Source organism: Cryptotermes secundus, unplaced genomic scaffold (assembly GCF_002891405.2).
Source record: "Cryptotermes secundus unplaced genomic scaffold, Csec_1.0 scaffold14, whole genome shotgun sequence".
NCBI lineage: Eukaryota > Metazoa > Arthropoda > Insecta > Blattodea > Kalotermitidae > Cryptotermes > Cryptotermes secundus.
In genome coordinates, this window is record NW_019718022.1 from 83,925 (window position 1) to 104,288 (window position 20,364).

Below are 20,364 nucleotides of genomic sequence, written 5' to 3' on the forward strand. Positions count from 1 at the left end.
TATTCTATGTGGCTGGGGGTGGACCTCTTGCGTCTTATCGCTGTGTATTTACTCATATGACCATCTCCAGTGGCCTAGTTAGCGGAGCGTCTTGCATACGGTATTACGCATGAATGCTGATTATCGCATTCTTAACCTAATTGCGTGTCCATGTGTTGTCATCTTTGCTCTTTCACTGCAAAACACCTTTCGCAAGTCTCCAGGCACCTAGGTAATGACTTAAATTTTCAATCCCAAATTTGATCCTCAACATATGATTTGAAGGAATTACTCAGATATCGCCAAAAAAAGAGTGTGTGTGTGTGTGTGTGTGTGCAGTTGTTCGTATTTCTACAGGAAAATATGGTTAGGATACAAGGAAACAATTTTTTGGGGGTAGCTGATACTTTGGTCAAGACCTGAACTGGTACCTCCCAAGTTAAAAGCAATATAAATTTAAGTAACCTGCTGATTAAATTGTAATATTGCATAAAAATTAGCAGCAGAAAATTTTATTTTCGTAATAAATCCAGTCATACATTTATGTACTGGTTAATGCCAATTAGAGAAATAATTGTTGCTTATTCTTAGAAGCATAATAAGCACATGAATATTCTATGCAGACAGTATGAAGAATTTCTTAATATTAAAGCCGGTGCCGTGGGTGTACATACAGTGACCACTGTGAATTGAAAGATTAAACCTTAATTTGGATACATTTTACTTTCATTTTTCATTAGCATGTGATAAAAGACATACAAAAAATAATAAAGAATAATCGGCCGAAAAATTGCGAAGCATGCGTTTGGAAACTTAATATAATCCTAATTGGAATATGTTTTCCTTTTTAATTATTTTATAGTTATACAACGTTCCCCTAAGAAATCTGTTCTGACAGCAAAATATGAATGCCAGACGCAAGACAACGTCAACATTCCAGCATCGGCTGGTCCCACCAGAAGACATTGAGCACAGTAACAGAATTTATAAGATGAATCTCTTCTGTATCCTGACATTTCCATAGTAGGTCCCCAATTTTTACGCTTCGCTTCGCCTCGCCCTTTCATACGATCGAAAATAGTAGTCCGGCATACAGTGGTTATGAGGGCTTCAGAGATTTCTTATTCGTGTCAGACGCGGAAGGAGGTTAACAGATGCTTCATTACCCTCATGAAAAGGGTAAATCTTCCTTCGGGGGAGAGGGTTAAATAAATTTAGAAGCCACTCATAATATATAAGCTTCATAATATGTTTCTAAAATCTCCTCACGTCCTAGAGGTTAGATGCCATCTGTCCCATCACGAAAATATGTAATGTGACGTGGAGGATGGGTAACATTCCTTCACGCCTCCACTACCGCATTTCATTGTTCTGTTCCGCTGGGAATTTTGGTGAGTGGATGTTAGTGTTGTAGAATACAAACTAAACCCATTTTATTGCCTTCTTTCCTCACGATATGATTCGACTCTTGTAGAGAAAGGCTACCACCAGATGGATCCTGTGTTACTTCTTAGCGTCTTTATTCATTGAGCCTAAGTTACACCTGTAACTGTCTCATTGGTTTCAGCTGGCACGAATTACGTGGAGCAACTCTGTTATCTCCACAGGATTTGAATCTGACATAGAAGTCCACGGTCTTTCGCGATAATTTATATAACAAAGATAAGGGAAGGTGAAATTTTTCTTGTGCTTAATTAATTAAGATGTTAGGGGAGTGCAGGTTAGTTCCACCATTCTTACAGCCGATCTAGCCGCTACAAAGAAAGGAAAACCTCATGTCCCTCCTCAAAATCGAACCCCAACTCTTGACTGTCTAACCCCTAGTCCCCTCGCTATACGGACAGAGCTATCCCGGAACCCAATTTATAACAAATTTTATTTCTATCCTTAGCTGGTGATGCTGTATTGTTGGTGGCTCGTTTGTCCGACGTTTCGGAGGTGGCTTCTCCGCCCTAAAGTTGAACTCTAAATTAAATTATTTCAATATATAATATTTTAGATCAAGTGTAGTGAGATTTCTGAGTCTTATGTCTATAGCTCACTATACAGTAAAAAGAATTTTTAATGACTTACAGATATAATTGTTAGGGTATATCTACTAACAACCCCATACACATTTCCTTACAATTTTTTTTAATTCGCTTAGTGAGGGGTGGAGTCCAACTGGGTCCACTCGGCACGGCGGGCACTTATTGGCCTATTGTAGCCTGCCCCGGGTTATGATGATGAAGGAGAATTTGATGGAATAAAGATTGGCAGGGGAAACCGAAGTACTCGGAGAAAACCCGTCCTAGCGCCACTTTGTCCACTACAAATCTCACTTGACGAGACCCGGGATTGAACCCGGGCCGCCGCAATGGGACGCTAACGACTAACCGCTTGAGCTATGGCACGCCCTTCTTTGCAGTTTACAAATTGCTCCAGAGAGCGATATAGTGTCACGAGCAGACAACAGGACAATGCTCACTGGGTGGAATAGCCATATGGGTTGTCTGTGAATGATTCACTCGTTCTTTTACTTGTAGTTGCAGCTGTGACCATTTGTGGAAAAAGAGGGCGTGGAGGGTATCTGAAAGGGATTCCCGTTTTGTCAAATTTAAATTAAACTGCTAGGCAGGCCCACATTATGATTTACAAACTACAGTCTGGCAGAGATTTAATGACCCCTGGTTCTTCTGCGTATGGCTTAGGAATTCCGAACTTTGAAGAAATAAAATTACATTCTTGTCAGAGCTTTATTTCTCAACGTCAAAATAGTTCAAAAGCAACCAGAATTCCTGTGCTAGTAAAACAGTGCTCGCATATAAAATATACAACTGACAGAATACCTGGTCAACACGCGGCTGTCGGCCAATGCTGCTTCGAGGCGGGCAACGCTGATGTCACTCTCAGCTATACTTCAATCGGCTGTCAGGTTTGAGCCGAGATGTTTGTTGAAAAAGGTATATGTCAATGTTGATAGTATCAAATATCTGTTCTTTGTTGAGCCATCAGTCTTACTAGATGAATGCTTTGGTCACCAATTATTTTCTTTAGTATGAATTAGAAAAGGTTTATGAGGAAGATTTCGTGGCCTGATTGAGATATTATCTCGGCATTTGCTTGTAGAGACTGAGGAATACCTCGAGAAACTTCAGGGTATCCGGTATCCTGCCCGAAATTCGGACGCAGTAGTGCCCAGCCAGGATGTTCTGGTGGTAACGCTGTAGATTCATATTCGGGATTTGCTCGGTTCGTATTTCGGCTGGGACACCAGGTATCCTGATTTGGATTCTCCGTGGGTGCTTTTCAGTCCCTCCAGGCAAATGCCAGGTTAGTATGTAGGTTAGACCACTACCACTGCCTCCAAAATCCTTTTTCGTTTGTCAGTCATTCTATTATTCTAAATTAGATACTGATAGCACCGTAAAGTTACGCAAAAAGTTATAGGTTAAGATGTACGGATTTGTTTCATCGGCTTTTAAATAAAACTTTCGAATGCACAATTTAGTACTACTCTGTAATTATACTTGCCGTGCTCATGCCGTATATGTACATAATTATCATCTACTATAATTTTCGATCTGAGGTTCTTGTTTAAATTTCTGGAGATTGCCAGCTTTTATCGAAGGAAAATACTTAACATCCGTTATAATAATTAAATATATAAATACATGTAATCTGTTTATTTCGAGAACGAGGAATTTCATTGAACATGTTCAGCTGATTAAAATGGGATCGCGTAGAATCGAAAAGTAAAGGAGAAAACGAAAAGGAACAGATTATAGTTGATAATGTACCTCATAGATGTCAGCAGTACCATATTGTAGTTCGCGTTTTGCTTCAGAGATGTCGGTAGAACTTCACAGCAGACGATGACATGGCTGTGGGTGGTGGCGGGAAGAAACATCTCTGTGTTGTCATTTTGTTGCGCGGCTGCTGCAGTGAGTGGTTGTGTGCTGTTACATCTGTTTGGAATTGTATATGTGACCATGTTTCCATACATGCAACTACAATAAGAACACTTCGTTTGTTCAGTTGGACGTGGGCCATTTTTGTTTATGTTTGAGTGCTGAAATTCAGTTGTCATGTATCTGACACGTGCCTGCAGTTTGCCTTGTTCAAGGTTTGACCGATATCCAGGATACACTGATGAATAATTCCAAAGTAAAATGTATCAGTAATAATTATTTATGATCTGTTGTATTGCTCTTCTTCTTTACCAAGGACTGTTATTATGACATTATTACTTTTGTGTTCCAAGGACGAAGGTTTTTTTATAACAAACTGCAGTGCGATTTAACCCCCTGTGACTGAGTGACATTTGACAGTTCCGTCAGTGATGCGCTAAACAAGAAGCTGTAATATCACGTGACGGGGTGATTCTGCAGTAATTACATTGCCTTCGGTGAGTAACATTCACATGCGTTATTCTTTCTTTTTTTTCTTCCGTTGCCTTGAAGACCGACTAAGGTTATTTGAAAGCGAGAGGAAACATGCGAAGCGGCTGTAGAAACAACCGCTACTTGTGTTTCACTCTGCGAGTTCGGGGTTAAATACCCGACATCTTGTATCACTGCGTGTGGTGTCGTACGTGGTAAATCAAAAAGAATTTACGTACCTTTAAAACAATGCTTCCGTTTTCAGAATCGAGGTGCAACTGAAGTGTGCGTTTGCATGTCATATCGTAACATCTTCCTCTTTCCTACTTCATTTCAATAATTAGTAGAAATACCTAGCTAGTAGAAATACCTAGATAAAAGCCATCACCACTAGAATGCCCCAAAAGATGCGTGAATATAGGCCCAATAGCCTCGTTAGGAAACCTCGTCCTCTGGGTCGGGCTGTATGGACACCCCGGTGGCAGTCCCATTTGACAACTCCTACAACCGGTACCAGTTTGTCTTTTATTCTAGAACGTAGGGGAATATTTGACAGACGATGACCATCTGTGCGACACGGTTGTCTCCAGGGGGGGGGAGCCCAGAATTTTTTTTATTTATGTAAAAGCCGTTTAAGACTATTTTTGCTATTTCCCCGAAAAATTCAGGATAGATAAATAGTTTTATAAATACTTCTAATGTTTGATATATTTCTTTTCTCAATTTTGATTTTTTTTATTCTGTAAAATACCGGCTGGCTCCTGCCGGCAGCTGTTGCCCATTTGATCGGGTGTATCAGTCCCTTTGGCACTATGCGATGCCATGATATGATATGATATGCATTGTATTGCTGTACTACACAGTACAGACACTGCAGAATTCGTATTTTATTTATACTTAATAAAACCATGATAAGTCCACCTCTAATCTCTCTGGATGTAATTTAACCTGCCACCGAATTCCACTGTTTTTGAGGGAAATGTGTATGTACGTCGAAAGCAAAGAAAAAAACGCAGAACACAAACGTTGGAAAACAATTTTATACGATAAAAGATACAAATAATTGTAATAATATCTGTATCAAAAATTAGGTTGACGGTGTTTCAGTACAAATTGGGCTTACTGAGGAAGTGACAAGACATGATTGATTTGCTGGTTGTGTTATTTAATGACGCTGTTTAAAATGCTTAAGTTATATTGCGTCGTATGGTAAACAGGTAAATATGTGGAAGGAATTGGTCGTCCGTTACATGTTTGCAGATATTTCTGCCTGGAGACTTTGGATAATATCGAAAGAGCATCAGAGAAAAATCGTGATATCCAGCATGGCAGAGTAATTTCGTCTTGCAGTAACTTTATGGACTTGTATTCTGGAAGGACGAGGTTCGAAGTCCGACATTATTGACTTACAGACCATCCTAAATGAGACTGCTCATGGTTTTAATGTTTCCAAAGGAAATATGAGATAGTTAAATGGGCCACGACTGCCTCATCATGGGTGCCGCCAGAAGGGGGAAGATTACGCTTCTCCTTCGCCCCTGGATTTTTTTAATCAAAATCGAACTAGCAAGAGCCCGGGAATGTGTTTACCGAGCCGTTGCCTAGGGGAGTGATAGGGGGACACACACACGCACAGACATCAAAATTATCTCGTAAACCTCCTCCTTAGCCTACGTTACTTATTTTGAAGAAATACATGAGGCTTATGATATCATCTTGTTGTCTGTGTGTCTGTATATCCCCCACTAATATTTTTAGTTTTCTGTGTGGTCCATGTCGTATGAAAGGAAATAGGAGATAATTTCTTCCCAGAAATTCGTCTGTTTTTTATTTCAAAACAAGGAAAGTATGCCAACATTGAAAGAGATTACAAAATATTAAACCAAAATTAAGATCATTTTAAATGTGCGGTCATGTAGAGTCTCACAACTGCGGGGCGATCCTTGAAAGTATTCTTAAACGATTTAACATGCAAGTCTGTGGGCACATTTTGTGGCTACTCCGCTTGGAAGAAATCTTGCTTCCCCCCCCCCTAATCTTCAGATTATCTACTTATCTACAGATGTCTTCCTTTCTTCTTGGAAGCTATATATGCAGTTGAAACAGCGTCATAAAAGAGTTCGAGTCAGTGCCTCATGGTAGGTCCATATATCTTGCATGTGAGCTCCTATGAATGTTGAGTTTGCTTCCTCTGTTCGTTATGCCGAAGTTTCATTGATTCTGATGTTTGTATATTGTGTGTGAGAAATTGCCATTGAAGTCGTGGGACTTCGGATTTGGTGGCGCCGAAATTATGTCAGTTTGAACCCTTGAACTTATGTTGGAAGGCGACTGTAAATGGATTCACGAGGAAATGGTTATCAGTGAGTAGCCACTATCTCGGGTTCTGTCACACTTGTTTGATGAAACACGAGTCCAACTTACCGCGTTGAGAACGGAAGAAACGAATGACTTACTCTGATCCTGAAAACACAGTTTGTGCGGGACATGTATTTTATCACGTCATAAGCCCAAGGGATGTGAAATTCCTGCCTTTCAGCCATTTCAGGTCTGTTCGAAGTATTTTAGTATGCAGACCCTCTAGGACAGGGGTGGCAGAAATTGACCCTCCCCCTATATAGGCTTCTGTCATTACGTTTAAAAATAATAGACTTTTAACAAGTTTTTATATGTAAGCTATGTTAAGTCCCTCGGCAGTATATTAAGATTACAACAACAAAAAACTTTCGAATTGCGTTTTTCACATGTATATCGGATTTTTCAATTGACCAAATTCTTCCAGCCGCACAGTGGTTCAGGCGTCGACTCGGCCTCTAATGGAAATGAGTACCAGGAATTTTCCTTGGGGTAAACGGCCGCCGGAGTGTAAGGCTGACGTCCTCACCGCTATCAAAATGTGAGGGGCCCTATTAGTTAACGATAAATTTAGGTAATGACAGTTCTTTTTATAAAAATCTGTCGATTCTGTTTCTGTTTTATGGATGCTGCGGGGCGACAGCCCTGCTGCTGTGAACGTCCTCTTCCCAGTTTGTCAGTATGACCCCATACTGCGCTCTTTCCAACGTTGTCTTGTCTGCCCTCCAAGTGTGGAGGCAGCTCTGCCTGCCTACTCACTTTCCGAGTGGCGGCGACCCAGAACCTGGATTGGGGCTGCCCCCGCAACAGAAGTGATATCAGAACAATTACGCAGCCCAATGGGAGATGTCTTTCTATCCGGGAGTGGTCCAAATGACAATTCGACCTTGGCGTTCCACCGCAGTCAGCTGTTGGGTGATAACCGGTTCTGAAGTACCTCCGTGACGAACGCATCAGGTGAACTGAAAGTACGAGGTTTGGTGACACTTTCATGTGTGATGTCAGGTTCACCGGCTTCTGGGATGTGATGCCGTGTGGTCTGGTAGATAATTGCCAAAGTTCTGGAAAACTCTTCTGCGTCAATATCATAATTTGTACTCGACAAATATTATTAGGATGACATGGGCGGGTCATGTAGCACGCATGGACAGGAAGCGATATACGTATAAAATTGTGGTCTAGAAACCTGAAATGAAGACACCACTGCGAAGGCGGATGTGTAGGCCTGCACAGGAAGATAATATTGAAATATATGTTAAATAAAGAAAACATGTATTGGCTTCATCTGGTTCAGAATAAGGACTAGTGGGGGGGGGGGTGCCGTTTTAGCACGGTAACGAACCTTTGAGTTTCACAAAATATGATAAATTTCTTGACCATCCGACAACGATTAGCTTCTCGAGAACGACCCTGCTTCGTGGCGTTCGATAGTTTAGTCAGGTATAGGGACACAAAGATTGCCAACAGAAATTTGGTGGGAGAATGAATTTGAAAACGGCGGCAGACCAGGAGGTGGGAGAAGGGGTGTGAATGTGGAAGTATCGTGTCCACTGGCGAGCCTGTGGTAGTTGATCCTTGGGGTTACAGGCTATTGCCAGAGAATTGGTTCCTATTTCCACTCTCACATCGCAGTTAGAGGAGCGGTCGGTTGATGGGCGATTCTAGGAAGCAACCAGAACTCACAAATGTGCTCTGTGGGCAAAATATCCAGTTACTTAAACCTTTAAAGACTAAGAGAGAGAGAGAGAGAGAGAGAGAGAGAGAGAGAGATAAAGTGGTGGAGGGTAATGAGACACAGTATATTTAGGGGGGGGGGGCAGAAACATTTTCTTCTCCTCCTCCCGGTTTTGAAGGTTCCCAGGCAGTGCCCGCTCGGCCTGTTCTTTTGGCAGAGGTATGTTTGAGAGGGTAAAGCTGTAGAAAGAGTATAGCTATGAAGCCTTAAGAAGATAAGTAGATCAGGGTTGTTACTGCCTGCGATCGGAATTGATTTTTAGATCGCGTTAGACGGGCTACATTATAGTCAAATCTTCATCTAACATTTGTATGGCTACAGTAGGACGGAATTTTGAAGCTTCATGTGAAGCTTGTTAGTCTATTTATGGAAACAGTCACTGGTAACTGTGACAACCATACGAAACACACAAACGCACTCTGCAGATAGAACACAGAATTGTAGTATGTTAAAACAGGTGGTAACATGTTACATGTAGTAACCACTGGGCTATAAAGGGTTAACTTCAGAATAGGTGGTGCATATGATTACCATTGCGCTGGTGAGGAGTTAAAGGAATAATAACTATGTATTTTTAGAAGAAAACAAAAGTTACCAATATTTTCTGCTGAAAAAATATCGAAATAATGTCAGAGCGGGTTATCATATCGGCGTCAGTACGGTGTAAAGCCTTGGAAAGCGACAGGCAACAAAACATTTACATTTATAGGGACCATAACCAGTGTTCTGCATTCACCGATGCAATTAGCGCTCCAGAAATTCCTAGCAAGCCTCAGATGTTTCAGACTGAAAGCGAGTTTCTGTCAGCCTTGAAAGTTCATCCGTTTCGCATTCATGTAGGGTCCAGACGTTGCGGGACCTCATCGTACGCGCTGACGGAGGCTGTTCGATTTGTTGACGGGTTTTAACTCGACTCAGCACCACATTTAGAGATCAGACTTAAAATAACTTAATCAAAATATTGATAGTTTGATCTTTACACCATTTTACCATCTTTACCATTATCACCATTACTCGGTAGTCATAGCCTCGTTTGTGGCATTGGGATGGACTGTGGAGAAGTGACTTATCCTTTGTATTCAAACTCTGAGGACTGTGGAAGTGCGTGGGCAACTTTGTGTACTTCAATAGTTTGTCTATTTCAGTAATAACAGTGTGGTAGAATTTGGTCACAAGTTGCTTAATAAGGTTCCTGTGGAAGACGCAGGTTCGGATAATCTGAATAGAAATTTAGTATTTCGTTAGTTTCTTTAATCAAGTACAGAGATGGTAACGGGAGCGGGATACCGTAGTCTGTGTAGCGACTGGCTACGGGCTGGATTCCCGAGTGTTCGCAGTTCGAGCCCCGGTAGGGGCACGGTTTTTCTCCCGTCCACGTAATCCAGACCGGTTCTTGGTTCCGCGCAGCCTCCTGTCCAATCGGTACCCGGGTCTCTTTTCCTGGGGGTAGGGTGTGAAGCTGACCACTCACCTCCAACTAGTGCCGAAGCCAAGAACTCCCCTGTATGTCTTCATGGCGTAGTGCTTAATTAGTTAAGCAGCTTTTACAGATGTGATGTGTTCTCCCTAGCCAGTCCTTACGGCTGACGTGTCGCCTCCTTCTGGTTGGAGTTCACATTTACCTTGTAACGGCATGGCGCGTCCAATGCGGGGTTGTGGCATCCAGACAGTGGGAGGTAGCCGCGAATACTTCGAATAAGCAGTCGCGGAAAGGCCGGGGTGAGAGGCTCGCATGTGCGAGTGAGTGACCAGGTTCACGCTCCGTCGATAAAACTACTGGTACCTGGTAAGTGACTAGGTGGGCCTCAGAGTCGGTTTGAACGTGATGGCGAAGAGTAAATCCCGTCCTTCAGACTAGAATCGAACCTTGGTTGTCGCTTTACTGACGACCTGTCTCGGCTAATGTGATTGGCGTATCGAGAGTTTAATTTCTGGGATGGGGCGTGAGTTTAAAAAGAAATAAAAACCACATTATGTTACGTTAGGGGCCAGTGGCAGTATTGACACAAATGTATCCTTAATTGCCAAACCTTCCTTTTGCAGTTCAATTTTATTAGGAGCCGGGATAGCGCATTCGGTATAGCGACGGGTTACGGGCTGGAAGGCCGGGGTTCGATTCCCGGCACGGTCAAGGGCTCTTTCTCTAATCCACAACTTCCAGACCGGCTCTGAGGCCCACTGAGCGTCCTATACAATGGGCACGGGGGGGGGCTCCTTGCAGGGGGGTAAAGCCCTGTCTAGTGCCGAGGTCAGGAATGATGAAGCTATACCGCCACTCCCCCATACGTCTTCATGGAGTGATGCTTAATTAAGCATAGGAACAACTTAGCGTGATAACTAAATTTTATCGGAGGAAACGCTTTTATTCAGGCTGCCCCAATTTTGAGAAGGGGAGTGCTTAGGACTTGAACTCATGACTCTCTGTAAAAGAGGCACCGGGGAGGAACCGGGTCACTGTGGTTCCGTGGAACCCAAGACAAAGTTCAGATGTTCTACAAACACGGCCTTTCTCTGTCAACAGTGGCGACCTCGTGAGGAACAGTGCCTCACCATTGTCCTCTGATACGACCTTGCCTGCGGGTATCTGTACTGTGCAGTTATCGCCAAAAGCACCGGGCAACGCTGGGGCCTGCCTCGGCCACTCAAGTTGTGTGCTTATTTGCACAGCATAGAGACGTTATCCGGCCTCTCTTTTACCCAGGACTCGCCATTTCCTGGTGGTTAAGGATGGCGAAATAGAGTGAATGTGAGAGGTGAGGACATTTCCTGGTTTGAGCGTTATCCAGGAATTTGCCTAGGTATCTGATTCATGCTTTGTTTAGCTGTTTTTTCTTCTTTACAGATGATGGGTTAAGGAGTTCTCCTTTAAGACATATCTTAACCACCACTGCAGAACGTCACATCATGCAGATGATAGGTTTATTGTGATAGTGCTTTGGTTTATTTAAATATGCATTCTCATCTACGAGGAAGTTTCAGTAAATGGGTCACAATGGATGTAGAACAGCTGTAATGAATGTAATACATTTTCTATGTATATCACTAGGTAACAGCACGATACAGAGAAGAACGCCAAGCATTTCAAACCAGAATCAGCGTTGCCCCTAAAACTAACCCGTTTTTCATTAGTCTCTCTCTCTCTTGTTGAAACTAATATTTGTACAGTTGATAGCAAATTAAGGTAAAAAGGCAAAATTGTCCCTGTGCTTAATTAATTGAGCACTACGCCATGATTGCGTATGGGGAAATGGATGTATAGATCCTTATACATATATATATTCTTGACCGCGGCACTGATTGGAGGTGAGTGGTCAACTTTACACCTCGAACGTTTTACGCCCGTTACCCATTGGATAAGAGGCTGGGTGAGCCCTAGAATCGGTCTGGACTACGTGGAGAGTAGAAAAATGTTGCCCCTATCTCGACTCGAACTCCGACCCCTCGGCCGTTCCACATGTAACCCGTCGCTATACCTGCTGCGCCATCCCAGTTCCTGTTTACAGCAAATTGTATCATCACTCTTCAGGCCTAGAAGTCTACTTCCTGAATTTATAGTTCTTTAATCCATGTTATTTATATTTTGTGTTTTAGTGTAATAATTGTTTTTCTGAGATATAATGTATACAGAGCGCAGTTTGGCATTAAATCCGAACAAGGGAAGGTACGGAAGGGTTTTCGAAGCTACAGGCGGCCATGATGGGGGGTGGGAGGACACGAGAGCAGCAAGGTTACGACCCGTTTGCTCCAGCCTTTGTTTTTCCTTATTTCACAAGACCCGGATCTTAGAGTGCTGCAGGTTGCGCACTCAAAGCAAACAGTTGTTGAGGGTTGCAGTCACACACTTGAGGAAGCGCTCTGTTGACCCCTGGCCGCTCGATTTGCCAAGCTGTGCCAGCCAGCTCTGTTGCAGAAACAAATGAAACTTGAAATGTTCATAGTACGGGCTTTGTCGGCAGACCTGCGCATTGGTGGTGATCCCAGGAGGTCACCATATTCGTGTCTTGGTGCCCCCTTGTTCCTTTATATGTGTATGTATTATGTAATCTCTTATATAAATATACCGAGTGACTGTTAAATTGCTGCTGGTCCTCGCCAGCACAGAGATTCTTCGTTCCGAATCCTACTGGTCCCATGACTTATTTTACTTTCCCTATACATACACACGAGTGTATGTATGTGTGTTTGTGTGTGTGTATATATATATATATATATATGCCTCTGAATTGGGGTATGCGGTACCGTAGTTGGTTGAGGTACTATGCAACAAGCCGGAACGTCGCCGGTTCGATTCCGTATGAGGTCACTGGATTATTTCAGTTGACCTAATCCTTCCAGCCGCACTATGGCCCTCGTGTCGACACAGTCTTTAACAGAAATCAGTACCAGGAATCTTCCTAGGGTTAAAGAGCGGCTGGCGCGTAAGGCTGACAACCTCACCGCCATCTTTGAGCCGATTGTCTAGAACAGTGTTACGCAACCTTTTTCTACTCGCGGCACACCATGAAGTATCCATGACTCAACACGGCACACCAAAATGTTATTCCCCTCAAAAACGCATGATATCAGACAATTAATATAAATACGTAACGTGATCAGCTTATTACTATAATATTATATTATTTTATTATCATTAAACAGAAATCGACTCGAGCGTTTTTTTAACAATTAATGAACTTTAATTCACTGTAGAGTGTAGACAATACACTTCTATTACTATTAAAGTAAATAAAGTAATTCTACTCATACCTTCAATGTGATAGTTGCGCCTGCGTAGCTGCACACAGGCGACTGATCCGTGGTGGAATCGTTGACAACGCAAGTCTCATTTCTTCATCGATGGATTTGAGCCGCTCCCTCTTTGATGTCTTAATTTCAGTTAACGTCGAGAAGCCCAGTTCACACAAATATGTAGTTGAAAATGGCAATAACACATTTACTGCCATCTAGGAGATAGGCTTGTATTCACTCCTTATTGTCAACCAAAACGTATCCAAAGGCACTTCGAGAAGTTTTAGTTTCAATGTTCTGTCTGCTTTTTCATGTGCGAGTTCCTCTTGTATATTAATTGGAAGATGGTCTGAATTCGCAACGAATGGATCACGAACCCAGTCGAAATCGGGTACACTCTCTCCAAAATACATATTGAATTTCTGCTGCAGCATTTCTAAATGTTCTTTAATTGTGTCCATCACCACTTTATTGCCGTCAGCAAGTGGCCATACAGTCGGGAACATCTCAAACGACCCATCTGTAATTCTCTGTATCCACAAATTCAGCATATTTACAAATCCTTGTATCTTATCCATATTTGTTAGAATATTTTCGTTCCTACCTTGCATCTTTCTGTTCAGCTCATTCAAGTGTACGAAAATATCGGAAACATATGCCAGCTTACATACCCTTTCATCATCTGCAAATAAATCCGCGTACTCATGCCCCTCAACAGTAAAAAGTGCACGTACATCCTCATTATGTTCAAATATTCGCGTTAACACTTTCCCTGGTGATAATCACCGTACTTCTGTATGTAGTAGGGGTGTAGTGTGTTCTGATTCCATTTCCTGACACAAAACGGAAGAAAGCCGCGAATTTAGGGGCCGCGATTTGATGAGGTTCACGACTTTTACTACTTCATGTAGCGCAACTTTCAGAGAAGATGGCAAAGACTTAGCAACAATGGCTTCGCGGTGAATGAGACAATGACCGCACCGTATGTTAGGATTTACTTTGCGTACTTTAGCTACAAATCCTTTAACACGGCCTGTCACAGAAGCGGCTCCGTCTGTACAAACACTAACGCAATCCTTCCATTTTAATTCATTATGTAACACATATACACTAGTGACACGAAATACTTCTTCCCCGGTGGCTCGCTCGGGAAGTTCTTTGCAAAAAAAAAAGAAATTTGTTGCAATTACATCTCCATCGATGTATCGAATGTAAGCAAGAAGTTGTGCGTGGCCGCTAATATCGGTGGACTCGTCGATCTGAAGCGAGAACTTCTGACTGCTGTTGATTGCAAATTGTACATGGATCAGAAAGTTAGAGTACGACTGGACAGGGGGGAGACAAGAAGTGTGCAGATTGGAAGAGGAGTTCGACAAGAATGCCGTTTATCACCAATTCTGTTCAACTTGTACAGCGAATGCCTTACCAAGGAAGCTCTGGATGGGCCCGGAGACTTCAAAGTAGGAGGGCAAATTATTCACACTGTGAAATATGCAGATGACCTTGTGTTAATGGCTAAGGAAGAAACTGTGCTACAGGGCATGATTGATAGACTAATCGAAATTGGAAGGTGCTATGGCATGGAAATGAATGTGGAGAAAACAAAAGTAATGAAAATTTCGAGACAACCAACCCCAGTCACAATAAAGATAGACCAAAAACAAGTGGAGAATGTGAAATGTTTTAAATATTTGGGTAGCTTGTTAACAGATGATGGAAGGTGTACTAGTGAAATTAAATCCAGGATTGCCATGGCAAAAGCTGCATTTAGCAAAAAGAAGAATCTTTTTACAAGAAAATTGGACTTAAATTTGAGGAAGAAACTAGTGAAATGCTACATTTGGAGCATAGCTCTGTATGGGGCTGAAACATGGACACTTAGGGCAGTAGATGAGAAACATCTGGAAAGTTTTGAAATGTGGTGTTGGAGAAAGATGGAGAAGATCAGTTGGACCAATTATGTGAGAAATGAAGAAGTGTTAATTAGAGTCAGTGAGCAGAGGAATATCCTACACGAAATAAGAAAACGGAAGGCTAATTGGATGGGTCATGTTTTACGCAGAAACTGCCTTCTAAAAGAAGTTATTGAAGGAAAGATAGAGGGGCGGATAGAAGTAACAAGAAGATGTAAGAAGATGCTGGATGACCTTGGGGACAGAAGAGGATACTGTCATTTGAAGGAGAAAGCTCTAGATCGCATTAAGTGGAAGAATTGTTTTGGAAGAGACTGTGGACCTGTCGTCTGACAGATTACTGATGATGATGATGAATGGCTTCAGTGTCACTGGACATGTCAATAAAATACAGGGAAACCCTTGCTAATCCCTGCAGTTTTAGGGAAAAGCACTTACACAGAACATGCGGCAAGTATATCAAAGAAGCTGCGTAGATGCGAGGAAAATAAAAATAAATCAATAATGAAAACTATGATATAACAACAACTGTGAGGAGATCATTTACGTTTAATTTCTTAGACTACAACATTACTGTACGTAAAAAATCACGGCATGTAATAAAGAATAGACAAACATAATCTTATTTAATCAATACAGTGGCTGAGAATAAAATAGAAGCATATGAAACACGGTAACTGGGATAAAATAAAACGAATAAAATTCGACAATTAATTTCTTACAATAGGTAAAAGTTCGCGTCACACCTTTCACCTTGTGACGGCATACCGGTTGCGCAACACTGGTCTAGAAAATGTGGGAGCCTCGACGTCTCACAACCCTCTGGGCTTCCACGACCTGTTACAAGGCTAGATTTGCCTTTTTTAGCCCCTGAAGGTATGTATGCATGTCTTTCTTTGTTTTAAAATGAGAAAGAAAATTAAGACGAAAGAAAGAGAGAAATGAATAAGTAAATAAATAAAGGAAGGAAAGGCGTTCGTAAGTAACGTCTGTGTGCTTTGTTAAAGTAACTGCTCTGTGTGTCTGCAATATGGCTGTTTCTATTTGGAATGGAAAAATTATGGAAAAGGTACGAAGGAAAAGAGAAGAAAAATGAGGAAAGAGGATAAGAATAAAGTAAAAAGGAAAGAAAAATTACAAAGGAAGGAAGGAAGTCGTGAAAGACGTTTGTGCTGTATTTTCTGCATGCTTGTTGAGCTGCAGAGTACAGTACGTATTAACATTAATCCTTTTCCGAGTAGTGGATTATGAGGTATGAGATGTTTCGTATATTTATAAGGGTACTTGCACGGTGGCCATGTAAGTAGTGCATACCATGTCACAGACTTGAAATGCGGGTTCCTCTAGTGATATTTTCTGAGGCTCATATCCGTCGCCATTCAGTGGGGGTTCGTGAGCAATGGATTGTAAACCAAGACGATACAGAGTGGATAGTTCGTCAGTTTTGTTTTTATAATTGTGTGTGTACTTGACTTATTCTACGAAACCAACTGTAAATGAGACAAACTGACTGTTGTTCAGACATACTGCTGGTTAAGTTTCCTCACGCAAGTCTGCTCCGTTCTTTTGCTGGGCAGATCCGTTGTTAAATTATTTGGCCTTCATATCGAGACACTGTTCTGCATTGTAGCAGGTGTTAACATTTGATCATTTCTTATCTTTTATTATCTAATCGCACGTCCCGACTTCATGGAACCGTCTTGGTTATTTTCCTGTATACAGTAACACCAGTTCCCTAATTAATTGACTAAGAGATAAAGAAGTTATCCCTGTAACAGGCCGTGGAGGCCCATAGAGTTGTGAGACATCGAGGCTCCCACATTTTCTAGACAGTCGGCTGGCAGATGGCGATGAGATCGTCAGCCATACGAGCCGGCCACCCTTTACGCCCAGGAAGATTCCTGCTACTCATTTCTGTTAGAGCCTGAGTCCACCCCAGGGCCATAGTGCGGCTGGAAGGATTAGGTCAATTGAAAATCCAATGACCTTATCGGGAATAGGACCCGTGACCTTCCGGTTTGTTGCATACTGACAATGAAATAATAAAAACCGAAGGTTGAGCTGGCTGTTGGACACGATTCTAAGACATTACATATTTAATTTCACCCTTAACCTTTAGAAGACTGAATTTCTTCTAAACAGTATATAAAAATTCAGTCCGTACCTCACAGGAAACACATTACGTCTCCGCTACAGAGCCCAGCCGGTTAATGCTGTTTAAGGAAACAGTCGCTGTTTATTGTGAGTACCATGCGGAACACACAAATACACTGTGTGGGAACAGTGCGGAGATCAGTGTGTTAAAGCAGGTGGTACATGTAGTAACCATTGGGCTTTGAAGGAGTAATGCTATTCTTGTGCTTAGTATTGTACTTAAGCGCTAGGCCAAGAAGGCATATGGGGGAATTTACCTCCACCATTCTTAACCTCGGCGCTAGATGGAGGTGAGTGTTCAGCTTCACGTCCCTGCCGCTTTACCCCCCGTACCCATTTGGTAGTGTTCTCAGCATGTTTTAGTACCTGAGAGGTAACGTCTTAGACTAATCTCCAGGAGGTGTTCGGTTCAAATCTCGTCAGGGACACCAGCTGTTCTGGATAAAGTTTTTAGAGGTTTTCATCAGTCCCTCCAGGCGAATGCCGGGAAATCACGTGGATTAGGTCACGACCGCTTCCTTCCAAATCCTTTCCAGTTAGTCAGCCATCCATCCGACAGAATATAATCTCGACACAGGAAGTGTTGTCAGATAACCCACGGAAAGAACCTACATATTTCGTCCTTTTTATGCCCCTCGTTTTAATCAGGGCTTTATTTTCTAACCGAACAACTCAGTGTATGGTATTGTGAGTTATGACCCTGCGGTTGGTAGGTGGATACCAGCGTTTAGGAGGAACATATTTCATCCATATTCAGGAACAGGTTCAGGTGGAGGTAGTATGTTGATACCCACTTACCAGACTTCACTGTGTTATAAGCCAGGATACAGTAACATGAATCTTCGCCTAGTAGTCTCAGACGTTAGAACTTCAATTTATATTCTTCTCCGGAGTTGAGGACATAAAACAGCAGTTCACTTCTTCTGTGTGCTCTCTGTCAGAGACCGATATAGTGTGTGCACAGAACCTGTTCCTCGGGGGGAAGAAGTGGACATAAATTCGGGATGCGTATTGAATTATTGATAGAAACAAGATGGGACTCACGCATTGTTCTTGTGGAATTATTGCTAGAGCAGACATCTTGCTTAAACAGGGCTCGTTAATTTAATGTATTCTTTTTTTCGTGAGCATGTAAGTCCAATCTGAAATCCAACTACCTAACAAAAAGCTAACTCTGTGGCGGCCATTTCTTCTACATGAGAGGAAACAAGAAAATAGAAATAGAAACATGTCTCTTGTTCTGTTTATTGTTGCCGTGAACAGCTGCAAGCGATTTTGTGTGCAAAGCATGTCTGAAAACAGTAATTATGTTGTTAGTTCAGATCCATTAGTGTTGTAATTAGTGACTCTTAAGACGGTCTCTGCTGACAGAACGTTAGTTCTTGGTAGGAGTGACGTGTGTGTCACTCCCGGCGTTGCCACAGAGCCACAATATACCACAGAGACCATTCTCTTACGCCCCAAACAACATGTGTCGTCCTTTCATTAGTAGTAGCAGAATCTGGCCGGTTAGCGCAGCGGGAACTCGCCTAACTAGCGGTGGTTATGGGATATAACGCCGTGTAGCCCGTGGAAAGTCAACCGACGTTTCGAAGGAACATATCGCCTCCATCATCAGGGTCGAACAATGAGCCAAGTAAGAAACCAGCGCGAAATAAAGTGGCAAGCAGAGCGTCTCACTTATATTTTGAAGGTACTTCGGTTGAATCCATCCAGGTTGAGAACGAATTATAATGATTGAGCATGTCAAGAAAATTATCACCTTTTATGGACCCCAAAAATTGATTACCGTGTTCACAATAGCCTGCCACGAATTTCTGTTCTGATCCACAAGACACTATTCCAGACCCTCAAACCATAATTATTTAAGATTCATTTAATATTACCCTTCCCTTTACGCCTAGTCCGCAAAGTGATTTCTTCCCTTAAGGTTTTCCTACCAAAATTACTGTGCATTTGGCGCCTTTCCTCTCTGTGTAGGGTTACGGAAGGTAGACATAATTTGTCCCTGTAACAGGCCATGGAGGCTCCCACATTTTCTACACAGTCGGCTCACAGATGGCGGTGAGGTCAGCTTTATGCGCCGGCCGCCCTTTACCCCCAGGAAGATTCCTGGTACTCATTTCTGTCAGACGCTAAGTCTACCCCATAACCATACTGCGGCTGGAAGGATTAAGTTAGTTGACAAATTCAATAATCTTATCTGGAATCGAACCCGCAACTTTCTGGCGTGTAGCACAGTGACTCAGCCGTGGATTACAGAAAACATAGCATGTTTCTGCTGCTGATTACCTCTGTAAAAAAATATACTTCATCTGTAAGAAACGGGGGCCTGCGGTAGAGTAGTTGATTGAGGCACTATGCTACAAGCTGGAAGATCGCGTGTTCGGGTCCCGATGAGGTGGATTTTTTTTTTCTGTTTACCTAACCCTTCCAGCCGCACCATGTCCCTGGGGCCGACTCAGCCTCTGACTGAAATAAGTACCAGGAATCTTCCTGGGTGGTAAAGGGCGGCCACCGCGTAAGGCTGACAACCTTGCCGCCATCTGTGAGCCGATTGTCTAGAAAATGTGGGAGCCTCGACGTCTCACAAACCTGTGAGCCTTTACGGCCCAGTTACAGGGATAGCTTTACCCCTTTTTTATGTAATAAAGGAATATGAGAACCAAGAAGAGTCCCATACGTGTTTGGAAGCTCTGTATGGTCGAAACGACAGTGCAGTCTTAACGCGTTGCGTTCCACGATGTTTGCTTTTCGTTGTGAAACCGCAGCGTCACCCGCGAGCGTATCTGGACATCCCTGACCAGGATGTCTTGCGGCCACAAAAACTGCACAGTTATCCCGCAAGGACATGTCCTTATAGGGATAGCAAGATGTTTCGAGTTAAGGGAACGTTCGTTTAATTAATGGGCGACTATCTCCGCTTGTTTAATGTGACCGGCTTCATTCTGGGCTGGAGAAAGACGCGTGGCTTGATCATGGTACCCGCTGCGCCTGCGGTGTGACGGAGTGGCTGACCAACAGATTATTCTGTGGGATGTTTGAAAGGAGGGGAGGGGGTCAACAGAATGACTGACCAACCAACTGATATTACGTAATTCTAAAGGGTTCGGACGATAGTGTATTACTGGGGTTTCGA